This window comes from Eptesicus fuscus, chromosome 14 (assembly GCF_027574615.1).
Source record: "Eptesicus fuscus isolate TK198812 chromosome 14, DD_ASM_mEF_20220401, whole genome shotgun sequence".
NCBI classification, from domain to species: domain Eukaryota; kingdom Metazoa; phylum Chordata; class Mammalia; order Chiroptera; family Vespertilionidae; genus Eptesicus; species Eptesicus fuscus.
Genome location: NC_072486.1, coordinates 43,446,496 through 43,468,653, shown reverse-complemented (window position 1 = coordinate 43,468,653; position 22,158 = coordinate 43,446,496). Strand labels below are relative to the sequence as shown.

At 40.7% G+C, this 22,158-nt stretch overlaps 1 protein-coding gene across 3 annotated transcripts in view; it reads right to left on the bottom strand.

The window, feature by feature from the left end:
- STARD3NL (STARD3 N-terminal like) overlaps positions 1–21,490 on the bottom strand; it is a 38,381-nt gene extending 16,891 nt beyond the window's left edge. The window contains exons 1-2 of one of the 3 annotated variants that reach the window (XM_054726519.1): positions 21,294–21,490; positions 15,401–15,464 (exon numbers count right to left, since the gene is read on the bottom strand). The gene's annotated coding sequence lies outside the window, so the exon portion shown is untranslated. Of the gene's footprint in view, positions 1–14,270; positions 14,292–15,400; positions 15,465–21,293 lie in introns of those variants that run through there. The other 2 variants (XM_008150248.3, XM_054726520.1) reach the window with 2 other exon arrangements.
- Positions 21,491–22,158: the final 668 nt, after the last annotated feature.

Here is a 22,158-nt window from a genome sequence, read left to right as displayed (position 1 = left end):
AAAATAGAAAAACCATATGTTTAGAAGAATGTACCTATGAAATATATCATATGTTAATACTGATTATATCTGATTGATAAGATTATATTTTCTCCTCCTTTTACTTTTTCCATATTTTTAAAACAATTCTTTATTGTTGAAAATATTACATATGTCTCCATTTTCCCCCCATTGGCCCCCTCCAGCTCACCCTCATCCCCCTGCCCCAGGCCCTCACTACCCCATTATCTATGTCCATGACTTTTTCCATATTTAAAATTTTCTTATTTTGCACATATTATATTTTACAACAGAAGGAACTAAAATTCAAATGTAATTTTGTTAGCATCCTGGACAGATTTCCTAGGACTTTATGAAGCTCTTTCTCTCTTTTTAACCCATCTGGGCAACAGTAGATAACAGCATTTTGGTCATTCAATTTGCCTCCTGAGAGTCAGCAAATCAGCAAAGTACTTTGAAAAACTCAACAGAAGTCCACTTCAGTGTTTTGTAAAAGAAAGTATAAATTGAAATTATATCTACACAATATCTGTCTCAATGAGATCAATACCATCCTAGTAGAAGGAATACCAATATTCCCTAGAACATTTGCTCTTAAAACAAAGCTTGCAAAATACTAGATTTATCTGTCAGACTTTTAAAAGTTAATTCTGAAACAATAAGTAAAAATGAATGTAACCAATATGCCTTCTGTGACGAAATATAGATTTCAGAATGGAAAAGATGGCTGAGCTGTCTCTAAAACTGAACCTGGATGAAAATAGACGTATTTCTGCAACAACACATGCTACATTAAGAAAAAGCAATATATATATAATTTTTAAGCCAGTCTAATTATCTATTTAAATTCTTAAAGCCATTAAAATGTACAGAAAATTCAACAAAATCATTCCCAAAGTAATTAGATCATTTTCTTAGTCTCATTCATTCCTCCTTTCCCTAAGCCCACTTCTCATGAATTATAAAAAATAAAAATAAAAATAAATCACTAACTCTAGGAATCTGAGGCCACTTCAAACTATAAACTGACATCATACAATGATGTACACCTGTCTTAGGAAATTAGAATTATTATATAATTTTAACATGTCTGCATATAACTACTACTTAGCTAGTATTTATAGATACTTGCATAGCTTCCTATCTAATAAAAGAGTAATATGCAAATTGACCATCACTCCAACACACAAGATGGTCGCCCCCATGTGGTCAAAGATGGCTGCCCCCATGTTGACACAAGATGGCCTCCACAAAATGGCCAACAGGGGAGGGCAGTTGTGGGCAACCATGCCTACAGGGGAGGGCAGTTAGGGGTGACCGGGCCAGAAGAGGAGGGCAGTTAGGGGTGACCAGGTCAGCAGGGGAGGGCAGTTGGGGGGACCAGGCCTACAGGGGAGGGCAGTTGGGGGAACCAGACCAGCTGGGGAGAGTAGTTAGGTGTGACCAGGCCTGCAGGGGAGGGCAGTTGGGGGCAACCAGGCCTGCAGGGGAGGGCAGTTGGGGGTGACCAGGCCTGCAGGAGAGAGCAGTTGGGGGTGACCAGGCCTGCAGGGGAGGACAGTTGGGGGTGACCAGGCCTGCAGGGGAGGGCAGTTAGGGGTTACTGGGCCAGTAGGGGAGGGCAGTTAGGGGTGACCAGGCCTGCAGGTGAGGACAGTTAGGGGTGACCAGGCTGGCAGGGGAGGGCAGTTAGGGGTGACCAGGCTGACAGGGGAGGGCAGTTAGGGGCAATGGGGCCGGCAGGGGAGCAGTTAGGCGTTGATCAGGCTGGCAGGAGAGTGGTTAGGAGGTGATCAGGCTGGTAGGCAGAAGCAGTTAGGGGCAATCAGGCAGGCAGCCAGGCGATCGGTTGGGAGCCAGCAGTCCTGGATCTGGGACCACTTGAGGGATGTCCGACTGCCCGTTTAGGCCCGATCCCAGGCAATCGGACATCCCTCGAGGGGTCCCAGATTGGAGAGGGTGCAGACTGGGCTGAGGAACACACACACACACACACACACACACACACACACACACACACACACACCCGTGCACGAATTTCATGCACGGAGCCTCTAGTTAATAATAAAGTTACCCAAAGCACAGATTGCTCTAAGCAGCTTGACTCCCATCAGATTGATCTCTTTCTGGGACAAAGAGAAATCTTAAGTGAGAGAAAGCTTCATTTAATGTGTAAAGAGGATACTTCCTAAAGCCTCTTTCTAGTCTACAACTGTGGGACTTCATCCTAACCATGTCCTTCAGAGGATTTAGTTCAAGTGCCAGTTCCTTCAGGAAGACTTCCCTAAAATGCTCCCTGTGTCCCCAGGAATTACCACAGTACACAGCACACAGCAGGGACAAAACAAATGTTGACTGAATAAATGTTATCAACCAGATGTAACACAGAGTCTAGCACAGAGCAGGATCTCAAAATTCTCTGCTGAACTGAGGCGACTACAACTGTTCATTTCTGAGGAAGAACTGGGATCTTTTCCTAGATATAATTTAAGAAGTATTAAATATTCAGTTCTTAGTACTGAGATCCTCTCTGGTGTTGGCTTAATTTACAATTCAAGATTTATTCCAACCAGGGAGAAAGCATGGGGGATGAGGAGTGGGGTCAAGAATTATAAAACAAAGAAAAACATCCCCTTATCTTTTTCTCAAATTTGTGTGAGGAGATTGAGAATCCTCTTTTGTTTTTTGGTCTATGAAAACGAGATTCATTTAGTTGTTTTATCTATCCTCTACTGTAGTATACTAGCCAGCTATTTCTATAATTATGCTGTATTAACAAACTATCCCCAAATTCAATGGCTTAAAACAATCTACATTTATTCTCAAGTTCAGAGGTCTGCAGGCTGCCCTAACTTCGGCTGATCCAGTTTGGGCTCAGCTGGCCAACTCTGCTACACGCTGTGCTTAGAGAACTCGGGTGGGTGGGTCTAGGTCTTCTTCCTGTCTGTCGTCCTCCTTGGTCAAGCATGTTCTTTTTTGGGGGGCCAGGGGGGTGGGTGGGAGAAGGCATGTTCTTTTCACAGCAATTGGCAAGAGCACATTAGAATAGCTAGAACATGTAAACACACTTAACATCTCTGTATATACATCATGTCTACTCACATTCTATCGGCCAAAGTATATTTCAAGGCCAAACCTAAAGGCAGTAGAGCTGGGATGTATACTCCACCCAAAGAGGAAGAGTAGGTAAGAGAATAGTTGTTGATTAATATTCCAACCTAGCACAGCTATCAATGTTCTAAATCACAGGTTGACAAACTAGAGCCTGCAGGTTAAATATGGCCCGCTGCCTGGTTTTGAACATCGACGTTGTATTAGAACGCCACCAGATCCACTCTTATTGCCTATGGATGCTTTCACATGAACATGGCACAGATAAATTACTGCAACGGAGACCATATGGTTAGCAAAGCCTAAAACGTTTATTTTATTATCTGCATCTTTTTTCTAGAAAGAGGGACTACTGTTTTTATCAGCTTCTCAAAGGGGACCAGGGTAAGACTGAGAGTTATTCAGATTAGGCTGATTGACAAATATTAATTTGCATGCTCTTAAACTTGTAATTCATTCTTATTTTCCACAGGTTGCTCTAGTGACACACTACAGTTTAGGTACTGATGGTCTTATGCTGGCTTATCTGAAGGCCACTTCAACAGTACTTACAGTTGAAGACTTTCTTCTCTTTTATTCCACACTACTAAAACTGGAGAAAAATTCTACCCCTCTGTACTGGTAGCTTCCTAAATGAGGACATCTTTCCCATGTGAAAATAAAAACAAAAATTATATTTAGAAGATCATTTATTAAATAGTGTGGACCAAATGGGGCCATGTATTAACCCTGACAAGCTCGGGAAAGGCCTACATGGTGGACTTACAAACTCAGAGATCTAAAGGAATCACATAGGATGGTCTGAAATTAAAACCTTTTAACTAAAAGCAGTGTATAGCAGGTAGTCATGTCCTAGGCTAGAATATGCCCTGACAAAAGTTCATTTTTACCTTAATTCAGCCTGTCTATTGTCTTTTTGCATCTATGATAACATTACTTTGGAATGTCAGGGTAACTTCCCTTTTACCAGACCCTCACGGCACAACCAATGCACCAAGACAGAGACCACAAATTCTCTTATTGTTATTGAGTTAATTGTTGACTGTCAACTATACTGTACCTACCTATGTAAAAGAAGCATGTGTCTACATTTTACTTTTTATCCAATCCCAGAATTCCCACCTAACCCCACCCCCTGCTCTGCTTTCTCTAATCTGCCTAATCTATTACCAATGGACTTCATGTTGCCCACTTACGTTTTCTCTTTTGATTGTAATGTATAGAATATGATGCAAAACTGCCGTTCTCTGGAACAATTTTCTCAATCCAATGTCCACAGTTTGGCTCAAATAAACTCATAAAAATTCTCTGCAGGTTTGAATGCTTATGTTGACAACAGTTTACTGAGACCTTCAACAGACCACAAACTCCTTAATCTTGCCTAATCTAGCACATGACCTAATTTTATCTACTTCTCCAGCACCACTTCACCATGCTAAAAATCACAAGCAGTTTCCTTTAAAAAAAAAAAATCACATTCTCTGGAACCTCTGTTTCTATTTTTCTCTCTATATGGAGTGCTACTCTCCTTACCTCTATGGCTCTTACTCTTCCTATCAGCCTTAACGCAAAGGTCACTTTCTTAGGGAAACTTTTGATTCCTCCTACTCTTTCTTCCATACCTATCAGAGAACAGTGTTCGCCAAGCATGTCAAACTCAAAGGCTAACATGGGCCAAATAAAGAAGGTTTAAGTTTATGTGGGCTGCAAAAAAAACAAAAGCTTCAATTTTCATAGAAACGTAGGTTTATTTCGAAAGAAGACATGCTGAATACAAAGGGCTAAAATAAATGAGTAATTGTTAACATAAAATAATAGAACATTTTAATAAAAATTAGTATTTTTTCTTGAACATTAATTACCAGATACTGAACAACTGCACAAATTAATAAGCATAATTTATTAATTAACTAATAATTAATAATCTATTTAATAAGCCTATTGTTTTTGTTCTCCAAAAGCAAAATATTTCCTGTTGCATACACCAAACAAGTCAGTACAAGACTAATGACGTGGCAATCAGCTGCTAAAATATTCACTGCTAGTATTAGTGGAAAGAAATGGTGTGCTTGTGTGTAAGGGAAATGAATGCAACATGATTACAGTAATCAGTCGTTAGCAAACGTTGTAGTTCGTTATTAATGACTAGTGGTCCGGTGCATGGATTTGTGCACATTGAAAGGAAATTAATTCGAAGAAATATTTTAATATCGCTATTCACCCTTTCTCTATAATAGAAATATCAACAAAAACAACCAAATTCACAACTGACAATGACAGATCGAAACACACACGTGATTGGTGCCAGTGAGAGCTTTATATATATTACGCATGCGCGAGTCAAGGTTTATTTTTAAATTGCCAGTGTGCATCATATGTACCAGCTGGTTGGATGGTCGGACGGACGGACAGTCAGTCACTTAGCCTTTTACATATATAGATTATGTATAACAAGATATTATAAAAATTAAGTTATGAAATTTTTATTAAAATGTTTCTTACATACTGTTATATTGGCTGGGCCACAAAAATATTCGTTGTGGACCACATGCGGCTTGTGGGCCATGAGTTTGACATGCTTGGTGTACACAGACCTACATAATGACTCCTCTTACGCTGCATAAGATTATTTTTGCTCTACATTTTCCCTAAAGAAACCAACAGCTCACTTAGGATATTGTGATTCACCTATTTACCAGTTTCTTTATTCTGAGCTTCATATGGGGAGTGGGGGAAAACTAGAGACAAAGGGGGGGAGGCATTTAATATAACAAAATATATAACACACTAAGGAATAAATTTAACAAAAATACGCTAAGTCCTAACACTGAAAACTTCAAAACACAGTTTAGAGAAATAAAAGATGAAAATAAATGGAGAGATATACTAGGGTTATAGATATGAAGAATTCATATTGTTAATATTTCAATTCTCCCCAAATTCTGAGTTGATCTACAGACTCAACTCAATCCCAATCATAATCAATCAAGGCTTTTGTAGACTTGACAAGGCAATTCTAAAATGTATATAGAAATGTAAAGAAATGTAAACAGCCAAAAAAATCTTGAAAAAAAGCAAAATTGGAACTCACACTAATAACTTTCTATAAAGCTTCAGTAATAAAAACAATGTGAAACTAACATAATGATCAACAAATAGGTTAATGGAACATAATGGAGAGCCTAGAATTAGGCCAGCACTAATATGATCATTGGACTTCTAACAAAGATGTCAAAAGAATCCAATGATGAAAAGAAAGTTTGTTTTCAACAAATGATGATGGGTCAACCAGATAACAAAATTGAAAAAAAGCAAAACAACTTTAAACCCTAACTCACACCATGCAAAAAGTAAGATAATGTAGGAACATAGTTTTACAACCTTTTTGCAAGCAAAGATTTCTTAGAGAAGACACAAAAGCCACATCATCTGAAAAAAAATTGTATAGGCTTGTCTTCAGGAGTTCCTGCTAGCCCATGTGAAACAATTCGAACATGAAAATGAGTAATTTTTAGAATTTATATTTAGAAAAATTAGAAGTTCCACAAGTCCACAGTAATCCTATATAATAAAAGCCTAATATGCTAAGTGTCTGGTTGACTGGCCGGCCGTTCAACCAATCAAAGCGTAATATGCTAAAGACATGCTAAGGCCGCTCAACTGCTTGCTATGATGTGCACTGACCACCAAGGGGCAGGTGCTCTGACCGTTAGGTTAGCTTGTTGCTGGGGTCCAGCTGATTGGGACTGAGCGAGATGGGCCGGTCATGCCCTAGAGCCCTCCCGCGGTCCCTCCCTGGCCCCAGTCGTGCACCGGTGGGGTCCCTCGGCCTGGCTTGCGCCCTCTCGCAATTCGGGACCCCTCAGGGGAAGTCGGAGAGCCGGTGCTTAATGTAGTGCTTATCTATATGTATAAAAGGCTAATCTGCAAAGTGTCCCCTTGGGAGTTTGATGGGAGACCGGGAGTTCAATCGCTTGCTAGGATGTGCACTGGAACGAAGTGCACAGGGGCTGGCATGGAACGAAGGAAGGCCCCGGCCAGCAGCTGGAAGGCCCCAATTGGCCCTGATCACTGGCCAGGCCTAGGGACTCTCCCTGTACACAAGTTTCATGCACCAGGCCTCTAGTACTGTATAAAGGAGAGATGGAGTAGAAGCTCTTCTTTACAGAAAAAAAAAAAAGTCCAATAGAAAAGATAGAAGAAATAATAAAATTAGAAAAAACAAAAGTTTGTAACCCTAGTTGAAGTAACTAATTTAGACATATATATATATTTAATCCTCATCTAAGGATATGTTTTTATGGATTTTTAGAGGGAGAAAAAGGGAGGGAGAGAGAAACATTGATGTGAGAGAAACATCAATTGATCGGTTGCCTCCCACACGGATTGAACCTGCAACTTTTGGTGAACAGAATGATGCTCCAACCAAATGAGCCACCCGGCCAAGGCTAGGCAAAAATTTTTAGTAAATGCTAAAAATTATTAAAAGTTTGTTAGGAAATAGAATCTTTATAGTCTCAAAGTATTATCCCTCCGATTATTTAATTTTATTAAGGGATAATGTACCTTTGTTACTGGACTACTGGACCAGGACTGGGCCCAGAGTGGGTCTGCCTCAGGCAGGTCGGTAGTGTGTGGGTTCTTGACTTCTTGTAGGGAAGATTTCACAACTCAAGTCCAGGTGAGTGTGAGAGTACATTTATTAACGCTGGGGACAGTGAAAAAAGGAAGGGCTTAGGATAGAAGCAACAGGAGAGAACCTAGGTGGTATTCTGCTTTGACTCCCTGGAAATGTTACAGGAAAGAAGTGAGCAAGGCAGGGCTGTTGTTAGCTCCCTGGAAAGTTGGAGACAGGATGAGGCGGTAAGCCTGAGACCAGCTGCCACTGCCTGCTGCTCCTTGGGTTACAAGCCTTGTGGGGACTCTTAGAGTTTAGGAGGAAGTAAAAAGTTCATGCTCCTGAAGGGGCATGGGCATGTTCTAGAGCAGTGGTTCTCAACCTTTCTAATGCCGCAATCCTTTAATACAGTTCCTCATGTTGTGGTGACCCCCAACCATAAACTTATTTTCGTTGCTACTTCATAACTGTAATTTTGCTACTGTTAATGAATCGTAATGCAAATATCTGTGTTTTCCGATGGTCTTAAGCTCTACAGCAGCAGTTCTCAACCTGTGGGTTGCGACCCACAGGTTGAGAATCGCTAGCAGGGTCACCTAAGACCATCGGAAAACACAGATATTTATATTACGATTCATAACAGTAGCAAAATTACAGTTATGAAGTAGCAACGAAAATAATTTTATGGTTGGGGGTCACCACAACATGAGGAACTGTGTTAAAGGGTCACGGCATTAGAAAGGTTGAGAACCACTGCTCTAGAGCAAGCCTGGCCTGGGTCTTTGTCTTGAGGGTTTTTATCTTTCTTCTATGGGGGAGAATCTTAGGGGAGGGTTTCAGTAGAATATTCATCAGCTTTCCAGATACTTTCTAATATGTTGATGCATCAAATTGAGCATATAGGGGAGTTTGGGATTATTCGTTGGTCTGCTTTACTGTTTTACTTTTACCTTGGGTCTAATCGGACTTTGTTATTTGTTCACCTGGCTTCCTCTGTTCTAGGGTCTAGCTGGCACAAATGGCATTAACTGGGTCTCTGTCCTCTATCTCCCTGACCAGGGTGATTTTAAGCTATGTATTCTCTGGTTAGGGAGGAGAGGTATAAACTATTTGCTCTCAAGTATCCTTGGTTAGAGCAGATAAGTTCTTGCAAATTACTAGCTCACTGTAGGTTGTTCAAATTGTTTAATTTTGTTTCAGCTTCCCCATTCCCATGCCCAGGAACTTCCTAGCTTCTTACTACCCTGCCTCAACTGCCACTTATACCAAATAATCAAACAGTATCACCAACATTGAAACAAGCTGACATTACGTGCCTTCTGATGTAACACAGTAAGAAGTACGTGATATCAATTATCGATTATGATATACCCTTACCAACAATGTTTAATCTAAATTTAGTCATAAAGAAACAATCAGACAAACACAATACATGGGACATTCTACAAGACAGCTATCATGGACTCTTCAGAGAAATCAATGTGATAAAATGCAAAACAAAAACAAAAAGAAGGAAAAGTGGTATGGATACTCTTCAAACTTAAAAAAGCATTAAGAGACATGAACATCAATTGCAAGGCACAAGCCAAAACTGAATCCCGAATAAAAAATTTAAAAAAAAAAAAAGAAAAGCTACGAAAGACAATTGGGGAGTTGGTTATGGTTTGAAATCCTGGTTATGTAGGAGAGTGCCTTTGTTCTTAGGAGATGAATGCTGGAGTACTGAGTAGTAAGTGCCATGATATACAGAACTTACATTAAGAATAGTTCAGAAAAACATAAGAACATAAGGATGTTTTATATATATAAACATATTTACAAGATAAATATATTTAGACATAATGTATATATAGTATTGATAATGAAGAAAAGAAAATGGCATGAGAATAACTTTGCATATTGGAACTAATCAATCCTGTTAAGCTAGCAAGCAATCCTTCATTTTAATTACATTCTGTGGTTTTGCCTTTATAAATCCTTTCTTTGTTCTATTCAGAGAGCATTTTGGGTTGCTAACTGAATTTGCATCTCCAGCAATCCTTTTGCTCATATAAATGCCTTTTGTTCTTTCTTACAGCTTGAACCTCTTCTTTGGTTAACAGTATATATAAGTATATGCAGTACATATAGATATGGAAGAGAGTAAAGACAAATTTTCATTACAAAAAAAAAATCATTAACTTTGCTATTAGTATAAGCTCATAAAAGCACAGAGCAAGGAAACAGAATAATCCTAGAAAATCTCTTAAATAATTCTACAAATAGAATGAACATGGATTTTGTACACATCTTTGTATAATAACTCTTCTGTATACAGCAGTTTGAGAGGCCATGACAGATTAAAAGGAAAACCTATACTTACTAGATTTCTGGGTATCCAAATCATTCTGCCTTTTATATAACTACTAGAGGCCCGGTGCACGAAATTCGTGCATGGGAGGGGGATCCCTCAGCCCAGCCTGCACCCTCTCCAATCTAGGACCCCTCGGGGGATGTCCAACTGCCAGTTTAGGATATCCCCTGTGGGATCAGGCCTAAACCAGCAGTTGGATATCCCTCTCGCTCCAGGACCTCTGGTTCCTAACCACTCGCCTGCTTGCCTGCCTGCCTGATTGTCCCTAACTGCCTCTACCTGCTGGCCTGATCACCCCTAACTTGCCCCCTGCCAGCCTGATCACCCCTGCCTTGCCCCCCTGCCAGCCTGATCGACCCTAACCACCTCAGCCCTCAGCCTAAGCTGCAGTCTGGCCTCCCTCTGTGGGAGGCAACCTGGCGATCAGGAGAAGGCACCGCCCCCATTACCCTGCTGCTGCTGCCACTGCTGGCCTGAGCGTGGGCCCTTCACAGCTGTGCCTCAGCCCTTTCACAGCCGCCCATGGCTGCCTGAGCCTCGGCCCTCGCAGCCACTGTGACTTTGTCCAGAAGGACGTCCAGAAGACGTCCGCCCTAATTAGCATATTACCATTTTATCAGTATAGATTATATCACCTAGACATAAGTGGAGATTTGATTATAGAAGTTAAAGACTTCTAATTTGTGACTGCAGATAGGAGTCACTCTGTCTGAATCTTGAGCCAATGTCAAGTACCTATGAAGTTCTTTTTGTTGTGGTAAGGCTTAAGTGAAACAGTGGAGTGTACGTTGTGCAATTGTCTGGTATCTAGTTTGCTCAGTTCTTTAGTGAAAATGTGCCCAAGATATCACTTTACTATAAGTGTTTAAAAGCCAAATTGTCCATCATTTGTTCCATACATTAGTACTCATATACTTCCCAGACACTTAGGGAAATTGATTTTTTTATAAAGCATCACCCATCAAGGCTCAGGCATATACCATCTGCTCTCTTATTCATGCAGATGACTTACTACACTGGTACCTACATTTCAACAGCATTTCCTTCTGTTCTTTCTCTTACTTTTCTTTAAGAATTTAGAAGTCCAACTACATAGTAATATGTCGATATATTATTTCCATGGTTTTATTCCAAACATCAATTTTCTAGATCTCATACTTTCTAGTATTGTTTACATTTGTTTGAGACATAATGAAAGTCTTTTTCCATCTCAATAAATTTTCTCTCTTCACACTGCATTCTGCCCTCTTCCTCCCACATATAAAGGCACACTATTAAATGCCCATAAACAGAATTTAACCTTTTGACAATCTGCTTCAAGATTCATATTTACTTAGAAATTATATTTTTAATTTTAATTTATTGTTTAAAGTATTACAAATAGTAGTACATATGTCTCCTTTTTTTCCCCATTGACCTTTCCCCGGCCTCCCCTGTACTTAGAAATTATTATCAATGACTTGGAAAAATTAAAGCAAAAAAAAAAAAAATGTTATGGTGTTTTTAAGTCACTGCTCTAACAGACAGTAATTTATCTTCTAAGCCCAAACTTTTTAAAAATACATTTTTATTGATTTCAGAGGAAGGGAGAGGGAGAGAGAAACATCAATGATGAGAGAGAATCATTGATTGGCTGCCTCCTGCATGTCCCCTACTGGGGATCAAGCCCACAACCCAAGCATGTCCGGGAATTGAACTGTTACCTCCTGGTTCAACCACTGAACCACACCAGCCAGGCCCAAACTTGTTCTTATAGCTACTTAATTTCTAAGTGATCTATCTCTATAGCAATATTTAAAATGTTACTGAACTTTTATTTGACATATAAATTAAGATTTAAAGATGGTTGAGTAAATGCACACCAATGTTTTCATAGTTTTTGAGGCAAACTAAAACATATATTGAGAAACTGAATCTGGATGTGTACTACAAGATTTAAGAATTGTACTTGATTTTTGAAAATTCAAAGTTTGCCAAGAATATACTACATCTACTTTATTTACTCCACAAATATGTTCTGTGCACCAAAAATGTTTCAGATCTTCCTCTGAACAGTGGGGATGTAGCAATGAACAAAACTGAAAAAATTTCCTACCCTCACAGAACTTACCTCCTTGGGACAGAGGATAAAGGAGAATTGTAATTTTAAAATGAGTGGTCAGGATGAGCTCAATGAGAAGGTGCTGCAAAGACTAGTGGGAGATAAGAGAGAAATTCCCTGTAAATACCAGGAGAAAGAACAGTGCAGGTAGAGGGAACAGTAAGGGCAAAGCTCTGAGGAGAGGTAGAATTGGCCATGTAGGACAAGCCTGTCAAACTCAAAGGCTAACACGGGCCAAATAAACAAGGTTTAAGTTTATGTGGGCCCCACAAAAACAAAAGCTTCAATTTTCATAGAAACATAGGTTTATTTTGATAGAGACATGCTGAATACAAAGGGCTGGATAGATGAGTAATTGTTAACATAAAATAATAGAACATTTTTTTTATTTCCAATAATTATTTACTTTTTTGCATTTTAATTTCTTTATTGATTAAGGTATTACATATTTGTCCTCATCCCCCCATTACTCCCCCCCCCCCCCCCACCACACACACACACACACACATGCCCTCACCCCCTGTTGTCTGTGTCCACTGGTTAGGCTTATATGCATGCATACAAGTCCTTTGGTTGATCTCTCCCCTTTACCCCCACCCTCCCCTACCTTCAATAATAGAACATTTTAATAAATGTTGATGTAGGAGTTCAACCAGGTCATCAGCTTTCAGCACTGCTGGAGATGACAGTGGAAGAGTAGCAGTAGATGATAACAGAAAAGGTAACAACAGGCAGGGGACATTATATTCCATGATAAAGACTCTGAATGAGATAGGAAGCAAGTGGAAGGTTTTCAGTAGAAGAGAAACATGATCCAGCTAAAACTTTAAGAGGCTCTCCAAGCTGAGAACCATAGAAGTGGCAAGACCAGTTAGTGGACTATGGCAATAATTCAAGAAGAGAGATGACATATTGACTTAGTAGACTCGAGTTGTGATAGTGCAGGTGGTGAGACTGATTGGCTCTAAATACAGAGCCAGAAGCATTTTGTGATGGGAGGGATAAGGGGTATGGGATAAAGGAAGGACTGAGGGAAAACTGCCAGATTTATAGTCTGATGAAATGGAAAGATGGGAGTTATGTACTGAAATGGAGAAGATAGAGAGGGGCAACTTTGAATAAGAATATCAGTTTAGTTTGGACATAAGAAGTATGTGATGCTTATTAATATTCAAGTGGAAACAAAGTAAGTGGTTGGACATAAGTCAGGAGTTCAGTGGAGAGGTGTGAGCTAGAGATAGCAATTTGGGAACAGATAGATGGAACTTAAAGCTTTGAGCTATTAATTGCTTGTAGTAAGTGCTAATTGCTTGTAGTAAGTGCAAGCAATTTTCAAACAAATGCTCTCTATTCTCAGGACAGAACTGGCAATCTTATTGATTTAGATCTGAAAATCATTAATACCTCAAGGCAGTGAGCTCACTGCTCTCCCGGGAAGAGAAGGTGGCTAAAAGTGTACACTTCTTTTAGTAACTACTTTCTTCATCTTAAAGACTAGAATTAAAAATGTGTTTATCACACATTCTTCATAGCCTCCCTAGACCTACCTTCTCTATACAGACAAAACAGAAGATAAATTCCAAGGAGCCCACCAATAAGTAGATAGCAAAGCTGCCAAGGTGGCCATTCAGAGTCAAACAACACAAGACTTCTTTCAACAACACAAGACTTCTTCTCTAGAGAGATGAGGGATCCTGCAAGTGTCACTTTAACTGACAGAGCAATCTTCTACTCACTGCTCCTATGGTGGCTCTACAGCTGGTAGAAGTAGCACCCTGATAACAATGCTAAGTTAGACATGACATCAACTGCCCCTGGAGTTTTCCAAGGCCAACTTCCTATTTCAGAAACTAGAGCAAGTCAATAAAAGAGAATGCTATCCACATCTTTGCCCAGGAATATCTAACCAACAGGCAGAAGTTACATATACTGTACTTTGATATACAAGGATGATACAAAGTTTATATAAAAAAAATACTAATGTTTACTATGAAGGAAGGTTTGAGGTCCAAAGCTTGGTGCATGTGACAGATAAGGAAATCCCAAAATCTTAATGCCTAGATTTTAAAAATATCAGTAGTCAGTACCCTTGTCTTTTTTCATCAGACTTCATCACACAAGAAACCAGACCCTCAAGATATCAGCATCAGATGACTTTTTCAACCTAGCTCATGATGCAGAAAACAGAATCACATAAACATAAGACTCAATGCAACTATAGGCTAATATATCCAGAAAAAAGTTTATGAATTATAGCCTAATAATGAGAAAGGGCTCAGATATCACAAAAGTAGTAGGGCTGAAACTGGACAACCAATGGGTACAGGCCGCCTGTCACTACTTGAGCCAATTAAGCAGAAACTGGGCTGAATCATATTCCATTAATGCTGGCACTATGGGAGAGCCTCAGGTCATCCAAGAAAATTTGCTTGGTACCCCCAACCCCCCAATAAGCCAGCTGCTTAGATTAGGTAAGACAAAGATTACATGAGAAAGTAGGCAAAAAGAATAAGAATGGGTATAACGGTTACAGGCAATACAGGGCAGGGACTCCACTGTTTGGGAAACAAGGTTATTAATCTTTCCATATGATAATAGACTGCATTCCAAGGCTGACTCCCAGGTCAAAGGTTGACTTCCAGGTCCCAGGGGCATAAAACTCCCAGCCAGGTTAGAATGTGCTTTCTTTAATCAGAACAAAGCAATCACAGTTAACAGAGCATGATTAATATTTCTTATAACTATAACTAGTCCCCAATATTTATTTCTGCCCCTAACAGGGCCCCATTTTTAGATCACAGGTTCTCAATGAAGATTTGAAACTAACTCCACTCTCAAGAAATCTGCTCTCAAATTATTTAACAAGAGGTAAGCAATTATAAATTCAAAACGGAAAACAGTAAGGCCAGCAGGAGTTCCTCTGCTACTAAAATGCAGGCAGAGAGCCTGGTCATTCAGAGAGAGTTAAACCCAGACTCAGCTGTCTAAAGGCTGTTGTGGACAAAAAAGGGCCACATGCTAACTTAACTCAGGAAAGGCTTGCACAGTGAGTGACTTTGCAAACTCAAGAGATGTAAAGTAACCACTAAGGATGGTCTGAAATTAAAACCTTTAATTAAAAAGCAGCTTATAGTGGGTAGGCACGCCCTAGGCCAGAATCTTCCCTGACTTTAATCTTTACTGATCCTACTGTCTTTTTGCATCTAAGATAACATACCTGTGGAATGTCAGGTTAACTTGTAACTTCCCTTTTTCTGGACCCCTCAGGGCACAAGTAGTACCTGGGAAGAAACCACAAATTCCCTCATTGTTGTTATCCGGTCAATTGTCACCTGTTAACTATCCTGTGCCCACCTATGTAAAAGAAGCATGTGTCTATGATTTTTATCCAATCCCAGAGGTTCCCATCCCCCCCTTTGCTTTCTCTCACCTCCTCTAATCAATCACCAATGAATTTCATGTAACCCACTTATATCTCCTCCTCTGATGTACAAAACAAGAGGAAAAACTGCCATTCTCCAGGCATTATCCCAATACACTGAGATTCTGCTTCCTGGCAATTGTTAACAGTTTGGCTCAAATAAAGTCACAAAAATTCTTTACAGGTTTGGATGCTTCTTATGTTAACACCTGTTTACATACATGGGTCTTGAGATCCCTACTAGCTGGTGTCCAGTCTGAGCTGATTGCATTTAGGCCAGGGTTCCAAAAGAAACACTGCCTAGTTTCACATCTAGTACTACTGCTTACTAGTTGTGTAACCTTACAAATCACTTAACTTTTCTATGCCTCAGCTTCTCCTTTTAGTAAATGAGAACAATAGTAATACGCCTTACCTCAAAGATGGTTAGGAGGGATAAATTAGTTTATATAAAGCAGTGGTTCTCAAGGTGTCAGAGGCTGGGGAGACATTTCCCATTGTCACAATTTGGGGAGGTGCCCCTGGCATCTAGTGGGTAGAGCTCAGGGACTCTGTTAAATATCCTATAACGCACAGGACAGCCCCCACAACAAAGAAGTATCCAAAATGTCAATAGTGCTGAGGATGAGAATCCGGACAAAGCATTTAGAAGAGCACCTGGCACAGAGGTAGCCCTCTGTGTTAATTATCAATAATGACAAAAGCAAATCCTGGCTGGTGTTTCCACCTCAGCTGATGAAACATCTAATAGCTTAAGAGTTGCTTGTGTGACCTTTGATGAATTTTACTACCATACGAATAGGGAAAGGTACTGAAAATTCTCTGGTTCCACATTATTAATTCAACAAGCAAGTGATAAATTAAAAAAATAATTATGAGAATACATTTTCCTGAAACAAAAAAGCAGATAAGAATATACTCTGGCAAACAATAATGCACAATATTTGAAAAGTATAATGTTCTAGAAAATACAGGACACAGAAACTTGTGATTACCACAACTTATAAGGCACTAAGCCAAATTCTTCCAAACCCCAAGTTTAATGCGTTGAGGATGCCTACCAGTCCCAATATTTTTTTTTTTTTTTGTAAAACTAACGAGAGGAGAAGTCGAAGAGAAGCCTTTGAACTTTTTAAGGGTCTACCAAACCTGACACTCCCCCCATGCCTGCCCAGGGAGATCCTGAGGCTTCCATAGCTCAGTTAAGGATCCTTGGTTAGAGGTCCTGCTTTGATCTTGAGTCACCACCAAGATGTTATCTTCCAGATCCAGGTCAACTCACAAGAAAAGCAAGCAAAACAGTCCGGAAATGACTGAGCTGCGCTGATACACTTGGGAGAGGCTTTCAGGAGTTCTGATGTAGGACATCAGAGCCAACCATGGCCTGCACACGCTCCTGCTGCTGTGAACCAGGGGTCCTGACCAGCCTTCCTATCCCTACACTGCAGGGGTCTCCAGCTACTCTGTGCCCGCATTTTCTTATCTTTAATATTAAAAAGTGGAATAGCCGTTATTTTTTTTTCTGACACTATAAACACACACAACATTGATTTTTATTTGCGACAATCTCTCGTCAACATTTACAACCCAAGGATCTGAGTTCCTCTCAAGGGACCCCTTGTTAACTATAGAAGTCAGAGCCTTAACTGAAACAGGAAAGAGTCTGTATGACTCAAAGCCAAGAAAAGCATATCAGTGCTTCTCTCAAAGATGAGGAATAAACGCAGGGATGAAACTACAGGGCTCTACAATCTACAAAAAGCTTTGCACGTATAACATGAATTAAGTCTCTTTCAAGTTCAAGCTAACATCTATTTGAGCACCCATGAATAAAACAGTGCATTACCAAAGGTATCAAGATTGGTGACCTGTGCAGAGGAAAACTCCCAAAGTGCTGTGTAAGGAACGGCTTCCATTAAGGAGACACGGGACATATCTCATTGAGCGAGTAGCACAGATGGATGCAGATGGACAGGGAGAACGCTGGCTGGATTTGTCCACCTAGAAGGCATTCCAGGCTGCAAGCAGAGTACAAACAATGGCACTGAAGTTGGAGGAAAGGCCAGGAGTGCATTTTGGGGTACAGGGTTCATAGTGGAAGAAGGGCACTATGATTTGAGGCCAAATCACAACAGTCTTGATCATCAGTTGCGTGAACGATCTTACAGGATAGAGATACCCGGACAAAATATCCAGTAGATGGCTTAAAGATCAAAAGCTCTCTTTTGCCTAAATTTAAATTTCTTCCAACATTTAAGAAAGAAGGTCATAATCGATTAACATTATTCTAACTGACTAATGAAAAAGCTTCCCATACTTGTAAGCATAAGGTTAAAGCTGGAAAACAATAACAACTTTAAAGTCCCTTTCAAAGATTTGTGAAATAAAAATTAAATATTAAAGTTATTTGAAATGACTTTCTACTAACAGAAACCAAAGATTCATCCAGAAAGCTTATACTTGTTTAATGCTTAGAAAAGGGAAGGAAAAGAAAACAAAGGATTTTTTTTTTTGCCCCCAAAGCAGCACTCTTTAAACTTTTAAAAAATGACCTTGTGTAAGTTTATGGACATTGGAATGCTATGTTTTTATATATACAGAAACCCCCTGTGATGAAATTTTCAAAAAGCATTAGGCTGAAAATCAGCAGGAGGAGAATTTGGCATCAGTTATGTCTTGAAAATCACTAAACATCTATACATCTCCACAGCCCAGCTTTCAACTGAGAGTACTGAATGATGATCTCTAAATGCCATTTTATAAAATATAATGTGAAACAATAGAGATTTGTAGCAGCTGTTACATACTGAGGGAAGCAGCAAAGTAACATGGATTAGACTTTGGGGACGGGCTAATTGGGGTGTTCAAATCTAGACACCTTCATTATTAGCTGGGTTTAGGTTTCCTTTTCCATAAAGAAGGGATAATATTTACCTTCCCAATATGTTGGAAGAATTAAAATGTATGTAATATGCCTGGAACACGGTAGGCACTAAATGCAGGCAAATATTAAGTCTCTAATCAATGGAAAATGGTTATTAACTTCACCAATGCAGTTTCCAAGAACTCAGCTTGGAGAAGAGCAGGGATTAACTTCCAGTCCTTTCCAAAGAGTGAGAACATAAAGATGATACTAGAGAGGACTCATGGATGGCAATAGGAAGGATAAACCAGGAAGCTGAAGACAAGCAGAGTCCTGCACATAATTAACAATGAACAGGGAAGAAACATCTTGGGACAGAGTGCTTGAGGGAAGAAGACATTTTTTCTTTAAGAAAGAGGACCTCTGGTGAAAAAAAAAAAATAATGAATTATTGCAATGACTTCATAACCAAAATAAAGCAGAGAGATGGTCAGAGTCTATCACCATCACTAAAGAAAACAAAGCGGCTGCTCTCTAACCCTCCTCCCCTACCATTTGTCTCTAGATCGATCTATTCTTGTTCATCAAATTATGTTGATCATTATATCCCACATATGAGTGAGATCATGTGATATTTATCTTTCTCCAACTGGCTTATTTCACTTTAGCATAGGACTTGTATGCATGCATATTAGCATAACCAATGGACACAGACACTGGGGCGGTGGGGGCTTGCCCGGGGTGGGAATGGATTGGGGGGAGGGGTCAAGTGGGGAAAAAGGAGACATATGTAAAACTTTAGACAATAAAAATAAATAAATAATAAATAAATAAATAAATAAATAAATAAACATCAAGGTTAAAAAAGGAAAGAAAAGAAAACAAAGAGGGCTTTGGCAATATACAAATCCTATTTCCTTTGTCCCTTTGGTGACCGGGCTCCTGCCCATCTCTTGAGTGTCATCTCCTACCACTGTCCTTTACTTCACTCTGCCCTAGGTTCGCTCCACTCCAGTCACACAGCTTCTCTTCTATCTCTGGAACGTGCCTAGCACATTTTTCCTTTAGCTCTTTTGCACATCTGCCTGGAAACTTCCAGCAGAACTTGCCACGGCTGACTCATCCTAAAATTCAGGTCTCAGTCAAACTGTCACTTCTTCAAGAAAGTCTTCACTGACCACCATACCTAAATTCTCCCTTCCCGCCCCCCCCTCCATATCCCAGTCACACTCTAGTCCCTTACCCTGCAATATTTTTTTCTGGCATTTATCATTATCTAAAATTGACATTAAAAAAACACACCCATATTTTTATTCAAAGAGGAAGAGAGAGGGAGAGATAGAAACATCAATGATGAGAGAGAACCATTGATTGGTGCCTCCTGCATGTCCCCCCGTCTGGAGATTGACCCCAGCAATCTGGGCCTGTGCCCTGACCAGGAATGGAACCGTGACCTCCTGGTTCAGAGGTCCACACTCAACCACTGAGCCACGCAGGCCAGGCTCAAGTTGTCATTTTTGTTTACATGTTTGTTGTATCTCCACCAAAAGCTAAGGTCTTTGAAGGCAAAAACCTCATATAAATTTTTCAGCACTCAGTCCCCAACACCTAAAACAAAGTGTGGCATAGATGATGCACTCATCAGATAAACTTGTCCAAAGAATAAATTCAAATGATATTACCATCCTTCTGTGGACACAAGTTTGAAAAAGTCCCTGGAAATGGCTTTAGTTTCGCTTCTTTAATGCAGTTTTATGCAATAATGCAGTGTTAAAAGATCAATGTTTGAGACAGCAAGATTTAAAGAGAATAAATCCTTCAATATAATAGAAAATATGTACGCATGCATATATTATGTGATACGTGTTTTTACTTTATGAATAAAGCAACAGTACCGTAAGTTTTGTGAGATCCTGCTTCTAGAAGGAGAGGATATCTGATTAGATGGTATAAAGACATTATCGTTCAGAACCCTTCTCAACAGAGTTCGGAGATAAACTGAATTAATTCCATTATATCTGAGAGGTTAGACCTGTTACTTTACCTTGCTAAACTTATCCAAGTGATGAATTCAGTAATTCCATGTGAAATAAAGACAAATGACATGATGAAAAATTGGCACATTAAGGAAATGGTAAGAAAAGTTCACGTTAACTCATGTTTGAACTAAAAGAGGGGGACGGGGGGGGGGGGCGGGGGGAACCTTGCTAATCCTAAACGAAAGCAAGCATGCTGGTGAGATTTTGAAATATGGCCAGGTGCCCATCAGTGGGCAAAGCAGTGAACTAAACCACAGCCAACACATTCATGACTTGTGCTTTCATTTCTAAGTTCTGTTTTGAACACAGCGTTTATTGATGAATATGATGCCGGTTACACTTGATTGTATAACCCGGGCATCACCGAGTCACCATTCTTGGTGGCTCTGGAGGGCCCACAGCGCCAATATGAGGCTGGACCCCACCGAAGACTCCACTGGGTCTGCAGGGTGAAGGAATGGAGACCTCGCTCCTGCAAACACCCCCTGAATCCCAGCCCAAGCCCTAGATGAAAATGGGCTAAATGCTGCAACTTCACTTTTGTGGATCTTTCATAAACAGAGCCTGCCTAGCCCTAGCCCATCCTCCTCCGCCTCCTCCGCCTCCTCCTCCTCCGCCTCCTCCTCCTCCCCTCTCCGGAGGACGCCGCCGGGCTTAGCAAACACAGCTAGATGCTCGGGCTGGGGCCTCCGTCGGCGGGTCTCCTGTGAGCCCCGGGGAGGTCATCTGACCCCGGCTGACTCAGTGTTCCAATCTGTCAAATAGGAGGACGAGAAACCCAGCCTACCTCATTGGGTGGTTCCGGGCCTGCTGCCCCAGGCTGGCCCGGGGAGGACAACTCCGTGGTCGCGCCCGTGGGGGGCCCTCGCGAGCAGAGGGGCGGGCTCTGCAGGGCGGGACCTGGATCGAGCCCTGCAGGCGAGGCGCAGCCCAGCGCCGGCCGCCAGCCGCCCCCGAACCTCCACGATTACCCGGCTCCTGACGTCAGCACGCTGACGTAGACGCACAGAGTCCGCAAGTCGCCCTAGGGACCAAAGACCCGGCTGGGGCCCGAGTGCTGTAGTAGACTCACTGATTGGTAAGTATGTATGTCAATCATCATCTGCCCAATAAGCGAGGCGGAAAGGCGAAAGAGGGCGGGCTTATCTGCCCCCAGGAGAGGGTGGGAATTTGAAAGCCAGCGCTGGTTGCACTTGACCTAATCCGGTGCCTCTCAGTTTTACTAAGAGGCCGCTTCCCCACCGTCATCAATTTTGCTTCTTCCGCCTTGAAAATTGGGACTAGATTTCAGGACCCGTGGGCGCCTCGCACTAAGCTCTCCAGGAATGAAAAAGTGGAACATTTCTTTTTTTGTTGTTCTAGCTTCACCTTCGTTTTGAATCTAGAGTCTAGACCTATTTAGGAGACCTTTCTCTGAGCTCCTATCGCATAGCTGACACCAACATCTTCATAATAGTCACTTTTAGTTACGTTTCCTAGGAGACTGGGCATTTTTTAATTATTGTTTTAAGTCAAGTTATCTATATATTTTAATTAACACCCCCCCCAAAAAAAATAGATGCTAGTTATATCCTTGAAATATTTAAAGAAATAGAGGGTTATACAGTGAAAATTCTTCTGCTCCCAGTTTCTCAGGCACTCAGTTCACCTAT